This window comes from Chelonia mydas, chromosome 4, assembly GCF_015237465.2.
Source record: "Chelonia mydas isolate rCheMyd1 chromosome 4, rCheMyd1.pri.v2, whole genome shotgun sequence".
In the NCBI taxonomy this organism is placed as follows: Eukaryota; Metazoa; Chordata; order Testudines; family Cheloniidae; genus Chelonia; species Chelonia mydas.
The window spans coordinates 134,375,111-134,392,374 of NC_057852.1; the positions used below are offsets into that span (position 1 = coordinate 134,375,111).

The 17,264-nt window shown below is 47.8% G+C and overlaps 1 long non-coding RNA gene across 1 annotated transcript; it reads right to left on the reverse strand.

Annotated features, from left to right (window-relative positions):
- Window positions 1–439: 439 nt before the first annotated feature.
- LOC114021161 lies at window positions 440–6,385 on the reverse strand. Its single transcript, XR_006290275.1, has 3 exons — window positions 6,051–6,385; window positions 4,470–4,637; window positions 440–1,191 (listed from the first exon to the last, which is right to left on the reverse strand). It is a non-coding gene; the product is annotated as an uncharacterized LOC114021161 (long non-coding RNA).
- Between the last annotated feature and the right edge of the window lie 10,879 nt (window positions 6,386–17,264).

The following is a 17,264-nucleotide window of genomic DNA, read 5'->3' on the forward strand; positions in this document are numbered from 1 at the left end:
AAGATTCTCTTTGCAATGGAGTCGAATCAAACAGGATTTTAGGCTGGTATCATTGGCAGATCAGAGCGGACGGGGCAACACAAACAAGTTCATCGGGGCAGGTGAGGGGTAAAAGCCAAGATAAATGTTGGAAGTTCTATAGAGAATGGAGAGCAAATATTATTCCTCAGCACAGCAACCAAGAACTACATCTTCTGACAGGATGCGATCTGTACATGTAAACATGCAGCCTACAGAGGTCCCAGGTCCGGATGCAGCGTTGCCCGGCTGCTTAAATCAAGTTGGAGCACCTCCTGCTCAGAATTGTACCTCCATATTAAAAATGTGAGCAGGTATGGCCCACCTTGTACAACTGCGTGGGCTGAGTTTTAAAGTTACATGAACAAAGAATAACTCTGAAATGCAGAACCACCAACAGTAATAGACAAAATGACTAACTTTTAATAGGTTTATGCACGGGAATCCCATGTTTGTACATTGAATAATAAGATTCATGTCATATATTCATCACCCTGACTCAAAGAATACATACCATTTTACTGTACAAACACACTTTTAAGCCCCATAACACTGTACCAAATAAACCTAGAGGGAGACAACAGAGTCAGCATTATTAAAAAGTGGCACCATAGGGGTCAGATCTATCGAAATTTTTCTTTCCAAACAAATCCCCGAAGGTACAAAATGTCCAAGGTTCTAAGCAGGAACACATTGAAAACTTTGGCCGAGTCACTGGCTTCAGTTCTTCTTCTCTATATTTTGAAAAGAGTTTATGGAAATGGCCATATATATTTAAGTATGCAGCTTATCCAATTACAAAGTTATGTATGTTGTTAACAGCATTGCAACAGAATTCTAGAAACACTGGGCAAGTTCCTCGGGCACTATAAATCGGTCTTGTTCATTGACTTCAAGAGAGCTACACTGGCTGCACAGCACCTGGACAAAACCTGTTGCTTTCGATCTCCCCAACAATCTCAGAAGGATGTGAATCTTTTCCATAGACCATCGCTGACCAGATGCTAAATATGGACGCGAGGCTTTCTAAAATAAAGGCTGCGATGGTTAAGTAGAAACTTTCTCCCAGGGACGTTGCATAGTGGTGCTTATTTAACAAATTTTTGATGCTAGGTTTCTGGATGATTGTAAAGATCCAAGTACAAAACCCCAGAACTAATGCACAAAGGATGGCTGTGAAGAGAGAGCAAAGAAAAGAAAAACAGTGACTTTATGGCAGTGATTTGCAACTGAGGATACCTGTCGCGGTGCTGCTAGTTCACCAGCCTCCCTCCCTCATGAGTTAGACTCACAGAAGACCAGGGTTGGAAGAGACCTCAGGAGGTCATCTGGTCCCACCCCCTGCTCAAAGCAGGGCCAACACCAACTAAATCATCCCAGCCAAGGCTCTGTCAAGCCGGGCCTTAAAAACTTAAGGAAGGAGATTCCACCACCTCCCTAGGGAACCCATTCCAGTGCTTCACCATCCTCCGAGTGAAATAGCATTTCCTAATATCCAACCTAGACCTCCCCCACTGCAACTTGAGACCATTACTCCTCGTTCTGTCATCTGCCACCACTGAGAACAGCCGAGCTCCATCCTCTTTGGAACGTCCCCTTCAGGTAGCTGAAGGCTCCGAGTGCCAACTCCCAAAGCAACATCACACTGCCTGCTTCTCATTCAGCTCTGTCCTCCAGAGCAGCACATGTGGAATAGCCCAAGCTACAGTGCAGATCAGGGAGTGTATGGGTGGTTAAGGATTGTTTGGTTATGTAGCCTCTCCATTCTCCAATTCAACAGAGAGCGGGGCTGGGCTAGGATTGTGATAATCCTCCATTTGAAGAGGATAGAGCTTTCCTCCTTTTTGGAAGAGGCTTAATTGGGCTGGACCCTGTAGGGGGCGAGGGACCTGCAGGACTGAGAGGATTTGGGAGCTGGAAGCGTATGATCAGTTTGTTTCTGTTTGCAGACGTGAGCCTCCCCCGTTACCCCAGTTTCAGGTTAGGATAAGAGCATGATGAGCCTGGTCACTTTGCTAGCACATTTTACAATGCCTGGCAAGATTTTCACTCTGAAGCCATTAGGCACAAACATGCTAGAGGACAAGATGAACGCAGCTCCTGGCTTTTACCTTGTAGCCCCTTTATGTGAGCAATACCAGCACAAAGAGATCTAGTCTTTGAGACCTGGGGGCAGAGGGGATTTTCAAAAGGTATTTATGAGTTAGGCACCTTGATCAGTTCGGCACATATACTTCTTTATGCAAAGAATGTTATGCCCCACCCAGTCCTCTGACAGACAGGTGGGAGAGACAGACAAAGAGAACAAACCCTGACCTGCACCCTCATAGCTATTAACAGGCAGAACTAGGGCCCTGTGTGTTGTGCTGAAGGTGACCACAGCTCCTGGGTCCTTTCAGTGAGTCATTGACCAGACAACGGGGGTCAGCCAGGCTGCCACTTCCCCTGCCATGGGGCACTGCCTAGTAGCTCTCCTATGAAAAGACTGTATCCGAGATCAATTTCTTCACCAAGAGCGTGACCCAGAAATGCAGCTTCAGGGGAGTCTACAAAACTGCCCACTTCCTCTTTGTTCTGGGTGCTGTGGATGGCACATGTATCAACATGAGGCCCACAGGACAGCAAGCTGTTGATGCAATGGCCATCTGTAATGTAAGGATGTGCTTTCCAGGTGCCCAGTTTAAAAATATTCTGTAGGTAACCATCCCAAGAACATTGCTATGATTTATTATTATTGTTATTAATAATAAAATAATAAATAATAATAAACACAAATGTGGCTATTTCATCAACCAAACTGTGTCCATCGCTGTCTGTCTAGGTACTTATATGATCCCCATTGATATAGTGTCAGAGTGCCTCACATGCAGGTTTGATAGAAAAAATTTGGACAATAGGGTTTCATCCAAATTGAAATTTTCTGCTGGAAATGATCGATTGCACTAAAAATGTCTGTCAGGGAAAGTCAAAATGAAACGTTTCACTTCTGGTTGAGTCAACATTAATTTCTGCATGAGGTGTTGTAGCTGTGTTGGTCCCAATTGCTGGGTCTGCCTGAGCCACTATGGTGCCTCATGAGTGTTGGAGTTTTGAGTCCCTAATGCCTCCATTCTCCCCTATGGGCCCAGCTCCTGGCCTGGACTACATTTCCCATGATGCACCGAGATCTCTGGCTGTCACTGAGACCCCCAGTGCATTGTAAGAGTACCATGATACATGGTAGTGGCTCATCCACAGGTAGAGACCATGATGCATCATAAGAGATGTCCTCAGGCCAGAGAGCAGGGCCAATCAGGGAAAATGGGGGCGTGAGGAACCTGGAACTCCAATGGGGCAACCACAGAGGATTACGTCAGCCTGACCTGAAACAAAACATTTCATACTGCAGGTCAGAAATTCTATTTTTTCTTTAAATCAGCTCTGGTCACAAACTTTAATGAGTTTATCCTCAGAATACTGCTGTGAGGTAGGGAAGAGCAAAGGGCAATTATGTGACTTGCCTAAATTTGTACAATAATCCTGGGAACTGAACCTCAACCACCTGAGTCTCAAACAAGTACCTTCACCACAAAACCATCCCTTTTTCCCCCGACTAAAGAATCTAACAGGATATCGATGGAAGCTTTAATTTAATAGAACTCTCTCATCTACTTGCAATGACCTGGAGCCCATCTTGCCTAGGGGTGTTTGAAGAAATGAGACACAGCCTTCTATAAAACACACCTCTATTTACACTCCAGATTTCGCAGTACCAGGCGTCTCTCTACAACTGTGTTAGCTCCTGCCGTGATACTGTGCCAATTACATGGGCGACAAGAGGATTCTTTTCTTTCTGTTGCAGGGCTACATTCTGCGATCAGTTTCTGCTTAAGAGCAGTTTTCTTAAAAGGGCATGGTCAAAACAAAAACATCATCATAAGCTATTAAAACTGGAAGTGAACAATGGCTGATTTATAGATGCATCGATTTTAAGGCCATCAGGGACCATTGTGCTCAGCTAGTTGCTTTTCATGCTGGCTGTTTACTTATGGCATTTGATTCCCCGGGACGACGACTTTTTAATATGAATGTTTTTATAGAAATCCGTTAGAAGCAGCATTCCAAAACAAGAGTGGAACTAGCACAACCCAACTGGCCCAGGAGTGAGCAACCTGTGTGTGTTACCAGGCTGGTAAATTTCGCTTTTGAATCTAGTTGCCTTCACCTTCTGGTTCTCCTGCAGTAGCCCAATGCTGCTGCTGTTTAGGATTTCAAGCCTGCTGAGGAAAACTTACATGTATTCAAAATGAAGGAACATTTTGTAAAAAAATCAAACAGGAAAACTCTTGTATTCATATTAAGTTTTACAAAAACCCAATATACTTTAAGACAGCACATTTGGTGGTTTAAATTAAGTTGAAAGTACCTCTTTAATGTAGGTTACAAAAAATCTGTTCAACTAACAAAGTTACCTGACAAAATATGTAGGATTGTTGCAATGATTAGACGTGCCACTCCTAGCTTCTTTATCTCTATGAAGTCCAGGAAGAAAGCAATGAAGCCAGCCGACACACTCAGGAAACAAGAACCCATCATCAAATCTGTGAAGACCCATTGATCCGTAGACAGGAGAACAATTTCTTCAATCAAAACAAGAAAAGCAGAATGAATACAGGACAACATGAAATTAAATTGAATGAATAAGTACAAGACAACAGTGCCTGGAAAGAGTCAAGAGAACTCTTCCTGTATCCCGGGCCCTTTCCACATGCTGTGCAGCCATTGGCCATCAACATTGTTGAAACTAATGGACTTCTATAGCCTGTAGATTCAGGCTGACGGCACCATATATTGAGCGTGTAGATCTGCGGCAGGATGCACCTAGAACATTCAGTGACGAACTCATTATCTCTCTGAGTTGTATCCGTCTCTTGCCTTGTATTTAGATTGTAAGCCCTTCAGGGCAGAGACTCTCTCTTTTTTTATATATGTACAGTACAATGGGGTTCTGGCCTCTCTGCACTATCATGATACAAATAATAATATGAACAAGAGAGAGTTGAGTCCTGACACTTCTATCTTCAGAATCCCTCCAGGCTAGAAAGAATATCCTTCCCATTCTTCCTTCTCTGGACTGGGGGTGAAAGTCCTCCTGTTGCATCCCATCTAAGCAGATGTCATAAGCATGGGTGCTACCCCTGTTCAGCCTGGTGAGCAGAGGGAATAAGAAAGCCAGAATGGAACGCCTGGTCACCCAAGTTATTCAAACTGGCTCTGGCATTTTCAACTCTCTAGCCCACTAAGGCTACATGGTTAACAACTCACCAAGGCCCTGATTCAGCAAAGAACTTAAAGCATGTTCTCAAGTCCATCCTTCTTTAGCAAAAGACCTAAGTACATGCTTAAGTCCCATTGAATAATAAATAATGCCTAGCTCTTTTATAGCGCTTCTCAGCAGCAGACCTTAAAGTACTTTACAAAGGGGGTAACCATCATCCCATTTTACAAATGAGGAAAGTGAGGCAGGGAGCAACAATGTTGTTTGCCTAAGGTCACCCAACTGGCCGGTGGCAATGCCAAGAAGTCAATGGGAAATCAGATTTGTGGTGGCAAGGCAAATTTGGGGCTCTGTGAATAGTTCAGTTGCGTTGGGGTTTATGATTTATGGCTGGGGACCCTAGAGCCTGGGATACGCACTACAGATTTCCATTGATCTAAAGCCAATGGAAAGACTTCAAAGGGGGCTTAACAGACCTTTAAAAAAAAAAAAAAAGGATAGAAATATAAAGTTACAAACCCCTGGACTCTCTGGGGAGAATGGGAGATGATCCATTGCAACTTGTATCCATAGAGACCAGCCAAAAGGCCACCAGATTTTGTAAATTTGAGAGCAGCACTCAGAGAGAGTCAATATGGATTCAAGAAAAGATATAAAAGAGTTGTTCTGTTAGAGAACAAGTGGGTGAGTATCGTATCAAAGAGGATACGCCTATAGGTTTGTAGCACATTTGAAACAACTGCCCTAGTTTTCATTCTTAAGTGATCCAACACACCTTGCTAGACATTAACATGAGCTTGGCCTGTGCTCCACGTAGGGGGGATAAAATGTCAGAGCCACTGTTACAAGACAGTGGGTCCTGATTTCATCTCTGAAAACTTGCATTCAGATCCTGTTTTATGAAGACAGAAGAGAAAATGTACTTGGTAATTTTAGACATGCAGGGGCTGATATAACACACACAGGGGCTTGGGCATTGATTGGCGGAGCTGTGTGACTGTGAGATATTCACCACAGAGACAGAGGCACAGAGAAGACAATAAGGAACACACCACACACACGGAAGCACTGAACCAAAGGACTGGAAGGGACTCAAGAGGTCTTCTAATCCAGTCCCCCGCACTCAAGGCAGGACTAAGTATTATCTAGACCATCCCTGACAGGTGTTTGTCTAACCTGCTCTTAAAAATCTCCAATGATGGAGATTCCACAACCTCCCTAGGCAATTTATTCCAGTGCTTAACCACCCTGACAGTTAGGAAGTTTTTCCTAATGTCCAACCTAAACTGCCCTTGCTGCAATTTAAGCCCATTGTTTCTTGTCCTATCCTCAGAGGTTAAGAAAAATAATTTTTCTCCCTCCTCCTTGTAACAACCTTTTATGCACTTGAAAACTGTTATGTTCTATGATAAATGAAGGGGCTGGGGGTATCTACCTTTTATGGACACCCAGCCAGCCAGTTAGCTACAAAATCCCTTTTAGTAGCTGTTCTCTACTTGTTTTACCTGTAAAGGGTTAAAAAGTCTGACTGCATGCATAGGTAAAAGGAAGTGAGTAGGCACCTGGCCAAAAGAGCCAATGGGAAGGCTAGAACTTTTTAAAATTGAAACAAGACTCCCCTTTTGTCTGTCTGTTGTTCTCCGGAGAGACAGAGCAGCAATGCTGTAAGAAGCTTTGAGCCAGGTATGAAAAATCATCAGATCATACTGTGACGGGGTTGGGATTCACCACCGTAGCACCTCCCGCTGGTGACTCCGGGAATTAGCTCAGTCCATGTGGAGCACCCTCCACCGGTGGTGTCCCATCAGTCTCTCGTCCTCTGTTGGTGTCTGGACCCGCGTTGCTCCGCTCGGCTCCGCTCCAGCAGTGCCCCTTAGTCCATGCTCACCCCCTTCTGGGGAGCGGGAAGACTAACAGAAGTCTCCTGGTTCACCCCTGCTGCAGTGGCCAACCACACCCCAAAGTCTAAACCCTTCCCTTAGGGGTCTGGTGCCATCCGTTATGGCCACTTCCCACAGCCATGTGCAAGATAAGGGGGAAGGGGACCCAGGCCGGCCCACTACTCTGGGTCCCAACCCAGGGACCCTCTAGCAACAGCTTCCCTGCCTTCCTTCTCTCCCCTCTTCTGTCTGCTCTCCCTGGGTCACTTCCCCTCTGACCCCTTTGCACCCTCTAGGCCCTTCTGGTCAGGGCCTGCAGCCTGGCAGGTAACAAGCTGGAGCTTTCCTATGCTCCCCTGAGTCTGCCCAACACTGCGCTGTCCTAGGTGCTGGTCTCCTTGCTCAGGAGACTGACCTTCCCTGCTGGAGATCTGGGAGAGACTACCTGCTCCTCTCAAGGGCAGCTTTTATATAGGACTGAGCCCGGCCCTGATAGGCCACCTCTTGCCCAACACTGCGCTGTCCTAGGTGCTGGTCTCCTTGCTCAGGAGACTGACCTTCCCTGCTGGAGATCTGGGAGAGACTACCTGCTCCTCTCAAGGGCAGCTTTTATATAGGACTGAGCCCGGCCCTGATAGGCCACCTCTTGCCCAACCCTGATTGGCTCTCTAACAGACCCTCCCTGATTGGCTGCCACTTTGCGCAGCCTCTCTGGCCTGTCTTTTCCCACTCTCACAGGGGGGTGGGGCACTCGTTTGAGAAACTACTCATTTGAAAGCCCAGATATGTAAGTAGATCAGAAAATGTCTAGAAAGATGCAATTAGGTTTATCTCTTTTATTTCTTTATGGCTTGTGGACTCCTCTGTGCTAACCCCAGGTGCTTTTGTTTTGCTTGTAACCTTTAAGCTGGACCTCAAGAAAGTTTTTTTGACGCTTAATCCTTGTAAGGGGTTCTTTTTAAAATCTAGCAATAGTCTGAGTTTTTAGATGTATTTCCTTTATTTTTGTTTTTAATAAAAATTTAACCTTTTTTAAGAACAGGATTGGATTTGTGTGTCCTAAGAGGTTTGTGCACATGTTTAATTAGCTGGTGGCAACAGCTGATTTCCTTTGTTTTTCTCTCTCAGCTGTTCCCTGGAGGGGGGATGAAAGGGCTTGAGGGTACCCCACAGGAAGGAATTCCCAAGTGCGCCTTCTTGGTTTCTAAAAGAGGTTTTTTTGCACTTGGGTGGTGGCAGCATCTACCTATCCAAGGTCAGAGAAAAGCTGTAACCTTGGGAGTTTAATATAAGCCTGGAGTGGCCAGCATTAATTTTTAAAATCCTTGCGGGCCCCCATCTTCTGCACTCAAAGTGCTAGAGTGGGGAAATCAGCCTTGACATGTCCCCCCTCCGTCTTCTCTTCTCCAGACTAAACAAACCCAATTTTTTAAATCTTCCCTCACAGGTCACGTTTTCTAGACCTTTAATAATTTTTGTTTCTCTTCGCTGGACTTTCTCCAATTTGCCCACATCTTTCCTGAAACATAGCACAATACTCCAGCTGAAACCTAATCAGCACGGTGTAGAGCAGAATTACTTCTCGTGTCTTGCTTACAATCCTCCTGCTAATACATCCCAGAATTATGTTTGCTTTTTTTGCAACAGTGTTACACTGTTGACTCGTATTTAGCTTGTGATCCACTATGACCCCCAGATCCCTTTCCAGAGTACCCCTTCCTAGGCAGTCATTTTCCACTTTGTATGGTGGAACTGATTGTTCCTTCCTATGTGGAGTACTTTGCATTTGTCCTTATTGAATTTCATCCTAATTACTTCAGACCATTTCTCCAGTTTCTTCAGCTTGACCCTGACAAAAAGCTGAGATAGCTTTTGGGCTAAGTGCTGGCTTGAGAGGAGCTTGGAATTGTGAGCAAAGAAACAGGCTCCTGTGTTTGATTCCTGCTGCGTTCATTGAAACACAACTTTGCTGCACATTCTTTGTAAATAAACAGGTCTGCATCAAATAAATTATCTATTATCAATTTCTCCTCCTACAGAAACAACCCTCAGAACCCTGAATATTGGCTAGCCATTTAGTGCGGCCAGCAGATGTTTAATATTCATGGCTACTTTCCAGGTATGTTTCTCTACATGGGACTAGACACAATAGACATTGGAAGGAACTTTTGGGTCTCAGTAGGTACATCAGCCACAAATAGTGTTGCTGTGGAGACTTTCTATAGAAATTATTTTTAACCAGTCTATGCTTTGGTTGTCTGTCATCTTTATATCTTGTCTAGGATCAGTCTAGAAAAGCATGCCAATGTGACAAAGAGGCCTTCATTGTCTCAGCAGAGGCCTCACAGCCTACTGGTGCAGTCATTAACAACATGGGTGAGTATTTTGTTTAAAAAAAAAAAAAATCTTCCTGGTGACAAACTAAAGTCCCATTTAATAAATTGCACATTCAGCTTCCTGACCTTACTAGAAAACTCTCTGGAAAACTGGGTATGTCCCTCCTCAGCCTTCTCTTCTCCAGACTAAACAATCCCAATTTTTTCAATCTTTCCTCATAGGTCATGTTTTCTAGACCGTTCATCCTTTTTGTTGTTTTCCTTGAGACTTTCTCCAATTTCTCCATATCTTTCCTGAAATGTGGTGTGCAGAACTGCTCACAGTACTCCATTCATAGACTCACAGAAGATTAGGGTTGGAAGAGACCTCAGGAGGTCATCTAGCAGGATCAACCCCAACTAAACTAACAACCCCAACCTCAAAGCAGGATCAACCCCAACTAAATCATCCCAGCCAGGGCTGTGTCAAGCAGGGCCTTAAAAACCTCTAAGGATACAGATTCTACCACCTCCCTAGGTAACCCATTCCAGTGCTTCACCACCCTCCTAGTGAAATAGTTTTTCCTAATATCCAACCTAGACCTCCTCCACTGTAACTTGAGACCATTGCTCCTTGTTCTGTCATCTGCCACCACTGAGAACAGCCAAGCTCCATCCTCTTTGGAACCCCCCTTCAGGTAGTTGAAGGCTGCTATTAAATCCCCCCTCACTCTTCTTTTCTGAAGACTAAATAAACCCAGTTCCCTCTCCTCATAAAATCATGTATCCTAGCCCCCTAATAATTTTCATTGCCCTCCACTGAACTCTCTCCAATTTGTCCACATCCTTTCTGTAGTGGGGGGCCCAAAACTGGATGCAGTACTCCAGATATAGCCTCACCAGTGCCGAATAGATGGGAATAATCACTTTCCTCAATCGGCTGGCAACACTCCTGCTAATGCAGCCCAATATGCTGTTAGCCTTCTTGGCAACATGGGCACACTGTTGACTCTCATCCAGCTTCTCGTCCACTGTAATCCCCAGGTCCTTTTCTGCAGAACTGCTGCTTAGCCAGTTGGTCCCCAGCCTGTAGCAGTGCATGGGATTCTTCTGTCCTTAGTGCAGGACTCTGCACTTGTCCTTGTTGAACCTCATCAGATTTCTTTTGGCCCAATCCTCCAATTTATCTAGGTCACTCTGGACCCTATCCCTACCCTCCAGCGTATCTACCTCTCCCCCCAGCTTAGTGTTATCCGCAAACTTCCTGAGGGTGCAATCCATCCCATCATCCAGATCATTAATGAAGATGTTGAACAAAACCGGCCCCAGGACCGACCCCTGGGGCACTCTGCTTGATACAGGCTGCCAGCTAGACATCGAGCCATTGATCACTACCCATTGAGCCCAACGATCTAGCTAGCTTTCTATCCACCTTATAGTCCGTTCATCCAATCCATACTTCTTTAACTTGCTGGCAAGAATACTGTGGGAGACCGTATCAAAAAGTAACCCATATACCTCCTGGGTGTGGTGCTCTGTCCCATCTAATGGCACCAAGACCACATAGAGAGAGAATGATTAATGAGTGTGCTCTACAGTCTTAGCTAATAGCTATATGGCTTGAGGCTCATGCACTAAGCTACAGAGGTCCCAGGTTTGATCCCTCCCGATGATGACTGGGGTCTGTCAGTGTTACAAAAAGCTTTGCTAAAGTCAAGGTATATCACGTCCACTGCTTTCCCCATATCCACAGAACCTGTTATCTCATCATAGAAGGCAATCAGGTTGATCTTGCATGACTTGCCCTTGGTGAATCCATGTTGACTGTTCCTGATCACCTTCCTCTCCTCCAAGTGCTTCAAAATGGATTCCTTGAGGACCTGCACCATGATTTTTTCAGGGACAGAGGTGAGGCTGACTGGTCTGTAGTTCCCCGGATTCTCCTCCTTTCCTTTTTTAAAGATGAGTACTATATTTGCCTTTTTCCAATTGCCTAGGACCTCCCCCAATCGCCAAGAGTTTTCAAAGATAATGGGCATTTGAGGCCTTTTCAGCACAGAATAGAGTATTTAATCCTGCTGAGGGAAGATTAACTATATCAAGACCATCCCCGACAAGTGTTTGTCTAACCTGTTCTTAAAAACCTCCAGTCACCAGGATTTCAGATCCACAGTCAGCAGCATCCTGTTCCAGTGCTTACTGATCCTAATAGTTGAAAGTTTTTCCTAATATCTAACCTAAATATCCCTTTCTGCAAACTAAGTCAATTGCTTATGGTCCTACCCTCAGTGGACATGGAGAACAGTTGATCACAGTCCTTTTTTTAAACTACCTTTCACATATTTGAAGACTGTTTTCATCTTCCGCGACACCTTCTCTTCCGTACACTAAACTAAACCTGCCCCGTTCTTTCAGTCATTCCTCATAGGCTTCGAAATCTCTTATTTTTGTTGCTCTGCTCTGAAATCTCACCAATTTGTTCAGTCCTCCAGATGAGGCCTCACCAGTGCAGGATAGAGCAGAACAATTACCTCCCCTATCTTACATACACGGTCCTGTTAATATATCCCAGAATGACATTTGCCTTCTTCACAACAGCAATACACTGTTGGCTCATATTCAATTTGTGATCCACCGTAAGCACTCAGATACTTTTCTGCAATGCTGCTTCCAAGATACTTATTCCCCACTTTGTATTTGTGCATTTGCTTTTTCCTTCCTAAGTGTAGCATATTGCATTTGTTTTTATTGAATTTCATCTTACTGATTTCAGACCAATTCTCCAATTTACCAAGATCATTCTGAATTCTAATCCTGTCCTCCAAACTGCTTGCCAGCGTGGGGTCATCTGCAGTTTTTATGACCATATTCTCCACTCTACCATCCAAGTTGTTTGTGAAAATATTGACGAGTACTGGACCCTGGACAGGCTCCCATAGGACCCTGTAGCAGGGTGGTCACCCCGCTCCGGCCCCGAAGGGGGTAAAGCAGCCCTGGAATGGACTGTGGCAGAGAAAAGCTGGGCTGATGGGGAAAGCAGCCACAGCTGTAGCCAGGGCAATCAGGGCCCAGCTGGCCCTTGTAAGAGGGCAGCAGGCCAGAAGGACTCAGACAGTCTCTCTCTGGCTCTAGAGGAAAGGACCTGGCTGCCTGGGAAGCTGAGGAGGGTACCTAGGGTGGAGCAATGCCAGGGAAGGGCAGAGGGAGCTAGGGAGCTCCAGCCTAGCAAAGCCCCAGGCTGCAGGCTGAGTTAAGGGCTCACAAAGGGTATTGGGGCTGCAGAGGGGCAGCTCACGATAGGCAGAGGCAGCAGGTCCAAACCCTTGCCAATGATGAGCGGTCTTGACAGACTGCAGTCTGCCCCAGTGAGCAGGGGCTAGATGGTGACTGGCAGTAGCCACTGAGGGGAGGTGGGGATGGGGGTTGGGGGTTCCCCTGAGTGGGAGACCCAGATTGGAGGTTGCTGCGGTGGGCAGAACCCCTGGGTAAAGGGCACCGGGAGGGACATGGGGGCCAGCGGCAGGCGAGACATCAGCCGGCAAAGGGCGCTCCAGGGCTGGAAAGAGCTAATTCCCTGGACAAACCAGCAGGAGGCGCCGTGCTGGTGAGTTGTCGGCCCGCCACAGACCCCTACGTGATGTGCCCTCTCAGTTTCACAGTAAACCATTCATATTCTGAATATGGTCTTTTAACCAGTTGTGCACCCAACTTATAGTAATTTCATCTAGAGCCTATTTCCCTACTTTGCTTATGAAAATGTTGGGTTGTATCAAAAGCCTTACTACAGTCCCTTTCCCCTGTAGGCCAGGTACCCTGTCAAGGAAAGAAATGAGATTGGTGTGGCATGGTCCGTTCTTGGCAAATCCATATTGGCTGTTACTTATTCTCCTGATGCATTGGGCACCCCATGGGATGGATCCAGTCTGGCAAACACTCTACCCCAATAACAGGGCAGCCATCTCACAAGAGTTCAAGTACCCTGCACCTTCTGGAAAGGACCAGCTGAAAGGACAGAGACCACCCCTGAACAAACTCACCCAAGAGAGCCCTGCCCAGACCACCCTTCCCCCTCTCAAAGACGACGGTTCACCCCTCTGCACCCCCGAACAACTCACTGGAGGCAGGCAAGCTCCCCCACTGCCCCTCCCCCTCCCAACTGTGAAATCCAGCCTACTCCTGGGATCACCAAATAGGGTGTCTCTCCCCCGCCCCCCGGCCCGGCGTATGATCCTCCGTGCCAGACCCCTCCCCCTCCCAGCCACCAGGCCTCTCTTTTTTCCTTCTCCCCAGGGTTGCCTACTCTTACCCTTTAAACCCCCGACCCCTTATCCCTCTTCCCACCTGTGCACCCCGATCCCGCCTCCCTAGGGCCGCCTCACCTGCGTACTGAGTTTCATTCAGCCACTGCCGGGACTGGAGGCGGACCGGCACCCCAAAGACATAGGTGACGGCCCAGTACTCTGACCTCAGCTGATGAAAGGACATGTCGGTCTCCAGCGTGATCCAGGCCAGGTTGGAGATGGCGATGCACACGCCTGCCATGCCCAGGCACTGACACACGGCTGCGGCCAGGCTCTGCTGCGTGGCCATCGACAGCTGCCACAGCTGCTCATGGACGGAGCGGGCTGGCAGGTGGCCCCTGGCCAACAGTCCCAAGTCGTCGCTGACGGCCGACGAACCCCCCTCCATTGCCACCCGCCGCCGGGGGAGCCGGTCCCTGGCCGGTTTACAAAGCAAGGCTGGCTACATTCTGCCCCCAACCGTCTGTGTCACTCCCTTCCGCAGCAGGCCCCGCCCCTTCCGCCCACCAATGGCAGAGGCTGCCGTGGCTTTAGCACCGCCCCTCTGGGCCTGCTAACACCAATCAGAGGCTACCCCGCTGCCCCAGTCCTTATAGCGACTGTTACCAGCCAGTCCCGCGGGCCTGGCCCCTGCCTGCTCCTTATTAATTATCCCACAGCAGTGGCCCAGCCAGGCTGGAGACCACCGTGTGCTAGGGGCTGTACAGACACATGGCAAAAGACGGTCCTGGCCCCCAAGAGCTTACCGTCTTGTTTGAGTCGAGATGCCACATGGGGGCGTCACAAACCAAGAGGGCGGATGAGGGTAACAGGGCTAGGAGTGCGGGCTAGCTACGTGCACAGCCGTGCGGCCAGGCCTCCTGGGGTATGTCTACACTGTACCAAATACCACCCCTGGCAGCGTGTCTCAGAGCCTGGGTCAACTGACTCGAGCTGGTGCAATGCGTAGGGTTACCACCTTTGAAATGCAAAAAAACCAGCACCTCCCGCAACCCCCACCACACCCCCAACCCCAAGGCAACTGCAACACCCCCTTCAACAGCCACTTATAGTGACTCAAACCCTCTCTCTCTCTCACACACGGCACGCTTGTGTGTTGGCGGGCAGACAGCTGCCGTATTTTCACCAGTTTTGATCGGTTAGCGCTGACGCTGCGGAAGTGGGAACACTGCAGCTTCTTTAGCTGGACACTGAAACTTTTAACATTCGATAGCCCCCAAACCTGGCAGATTAAATTATTTTTCTGGCAACTGGCAAATCCATAAAAAAAAACCCCAGCCAGGCTGGTCAAATGCTGGCCAAGTGCTAACCCTAGCTATGGGGCTAACAGTGGCACTGTAGATGTTCCCACTCGGGCTGGAGCCTAGGCTCTGAAAGCCAGTGGGGGTCGGGGTCTGGGCTCAGCCCAAGCAGGAACATCCGGACTGCGATTTTTAGCCATGCAGTGTGAGCTCAAGTCAGTTGACCCGTCTCTGAGACTTGCTGCCAGTCCCCCCCCCCCCCCCCCGCACCTTTCCTTTCAGTGTAGAAGTACCTGTGCTGGCCGACACTACTCAGGCCCACACTGGGGCATGCACATTCCCACCCTTCACCTTATTTCTGGGCTCACTGACCATCCTCCAAACTGCGTTGGAGGACAAGGGGAAACCCAGATTACCCTGTGGAATTAGGGCAATGTCCAGGAAGGAGTAGGGCCGGCTCAAGGATATTAGGAGGGAGAATTCCCAGGGAGGCAGGATTAGATGAAAGGACGGGCAAGGATACCAGGCACTTGTTCCTATCTCTGTTATGGACTTCGCTCTGACAAACCTTTGTGCCTCAGATTCTCCACCTGTAAAATGGGCCCAAGAACAGTAGATCTGGAATCTTTGCATACAATGGAGATAAGGCAGTTTATTGATGGCACAGGGGCTCTGACCAGTGGTGATGAGTGGTCATGTACGCCACAAACCATTGGGATCCCCACCCACACCAAGGGGGAGATGCTGGAAGCCCCCACACCATCACCTTGTATTCTAATTCATGCAAAATACATGGGGTATTGCTGGGGTGGGGGTCGCCTCTCCCCCATTTAGAGATGCTCTCTCCCTCCATCTCTTTCCCCCCTTTGTATTATAGAATGGAGAAGAAAAAGGAGGGAAAATAGCTCGGGGGTGGGGGGAAAACAGGGAGAGCCTAGAGAGGGAGGAAATGAATGATTTGGGGAGAAGTGGGGAGTGGATTTAGTGGAAGAAAGATAGAGAGAAAGGGGTGGGGGGGGGGGGGAAGGGGGATGAGTCCCTCTCACTCCATTCCCCATTCCAAATCCTTCCCACTTCCTTCCACAAAAACAGCCCTGCCAGCCCTACCCCAGCCAGACCTCGCGCACCTCATGGCAGGCTGGTATCACACGCTACCCATTACCGGCCAAGCCTTGTATCTTTCACCAGCCAATGCCAGTCCAGCAGGTGACACTGGTCATTATTACGGGAGCACTGCCAAGATCCCATCAGGCTTGGGGTCCCATTGTTGCCAGGCGCCACACAAACCCGAAGAGAAAGAGAAGAGAAAGGCACTGCCCTGAAGAGCTGTACAGTATTTATGACTCAGACATGACAGACTTTGGTAATGTGGTGCACCCCCTGTGACTTGAGCACCTTCCAGACGGTGAGAATTGAATCCTCAGAACTCAAACGCTGCAAAATCAGGAAATGCAGTTAAGGTGACACTTCCCACACAATCCAGCCATGCAACCTTAACTCTGCCCCTTTCGGAGGGATGCTTGAGGGAAAAGATCGAGAGACCCCAGAACCTTACCCCTTCCTTAAACATTTGTATTCAGAGTAATCACTGCCAGCCAGCGTTAAGTACCCCCAAAGTAACGGTGGTGCATGGCATGTCCCTTGGAATACTGAACGGAAATCCTGGCCTAGAATTGCAGTGGAGACAGAGAAAATGGCAGTTTTTATTAGGGGGAGTGAGCTACTGCGATGTTCACAGTTCGTCTTTGGCATTGCATCAGGAGCAGAGTTACAGCTACATGCAAGTTTGTGTGGGAAGTGTCACCTTGATTGATTTCCTGGTTTTCCAGGGTTGCTAATTTAGTATACAAGAGTTTAAAGGGCACAAGGCATGCCGGCCACTGCTGGGAGCCTTCAGCCTCCACTCCATGGTAACAAAGATTCTTACCTGTGAATTTCCATCACAGTTTTATTTAAATGGGAGGTAACAGGAGTGCAGCTGTAGCAGGGTTCCTGGGCACTCCTCACAGCCCCTCAGCTACCCCAGGCTTCCACCATCCCCAGACACCCCTTCGTCCCCTCTGGATGGAGCCACCAGAATCCCTGACCGAGGGCCTCCCCCTCTCCCTGGAGAGGGGAAATTATGAATGAGAGACTCCTCTAGAGCTCCTTAGTACCAAACCAGCCAGGATTGCCTCCCAATCTCTAAACAAGCTCCCAAAGAGCCAAAATAGCCTATGGATGGGGGAAAACTGAGGCACACAGATGAAAGA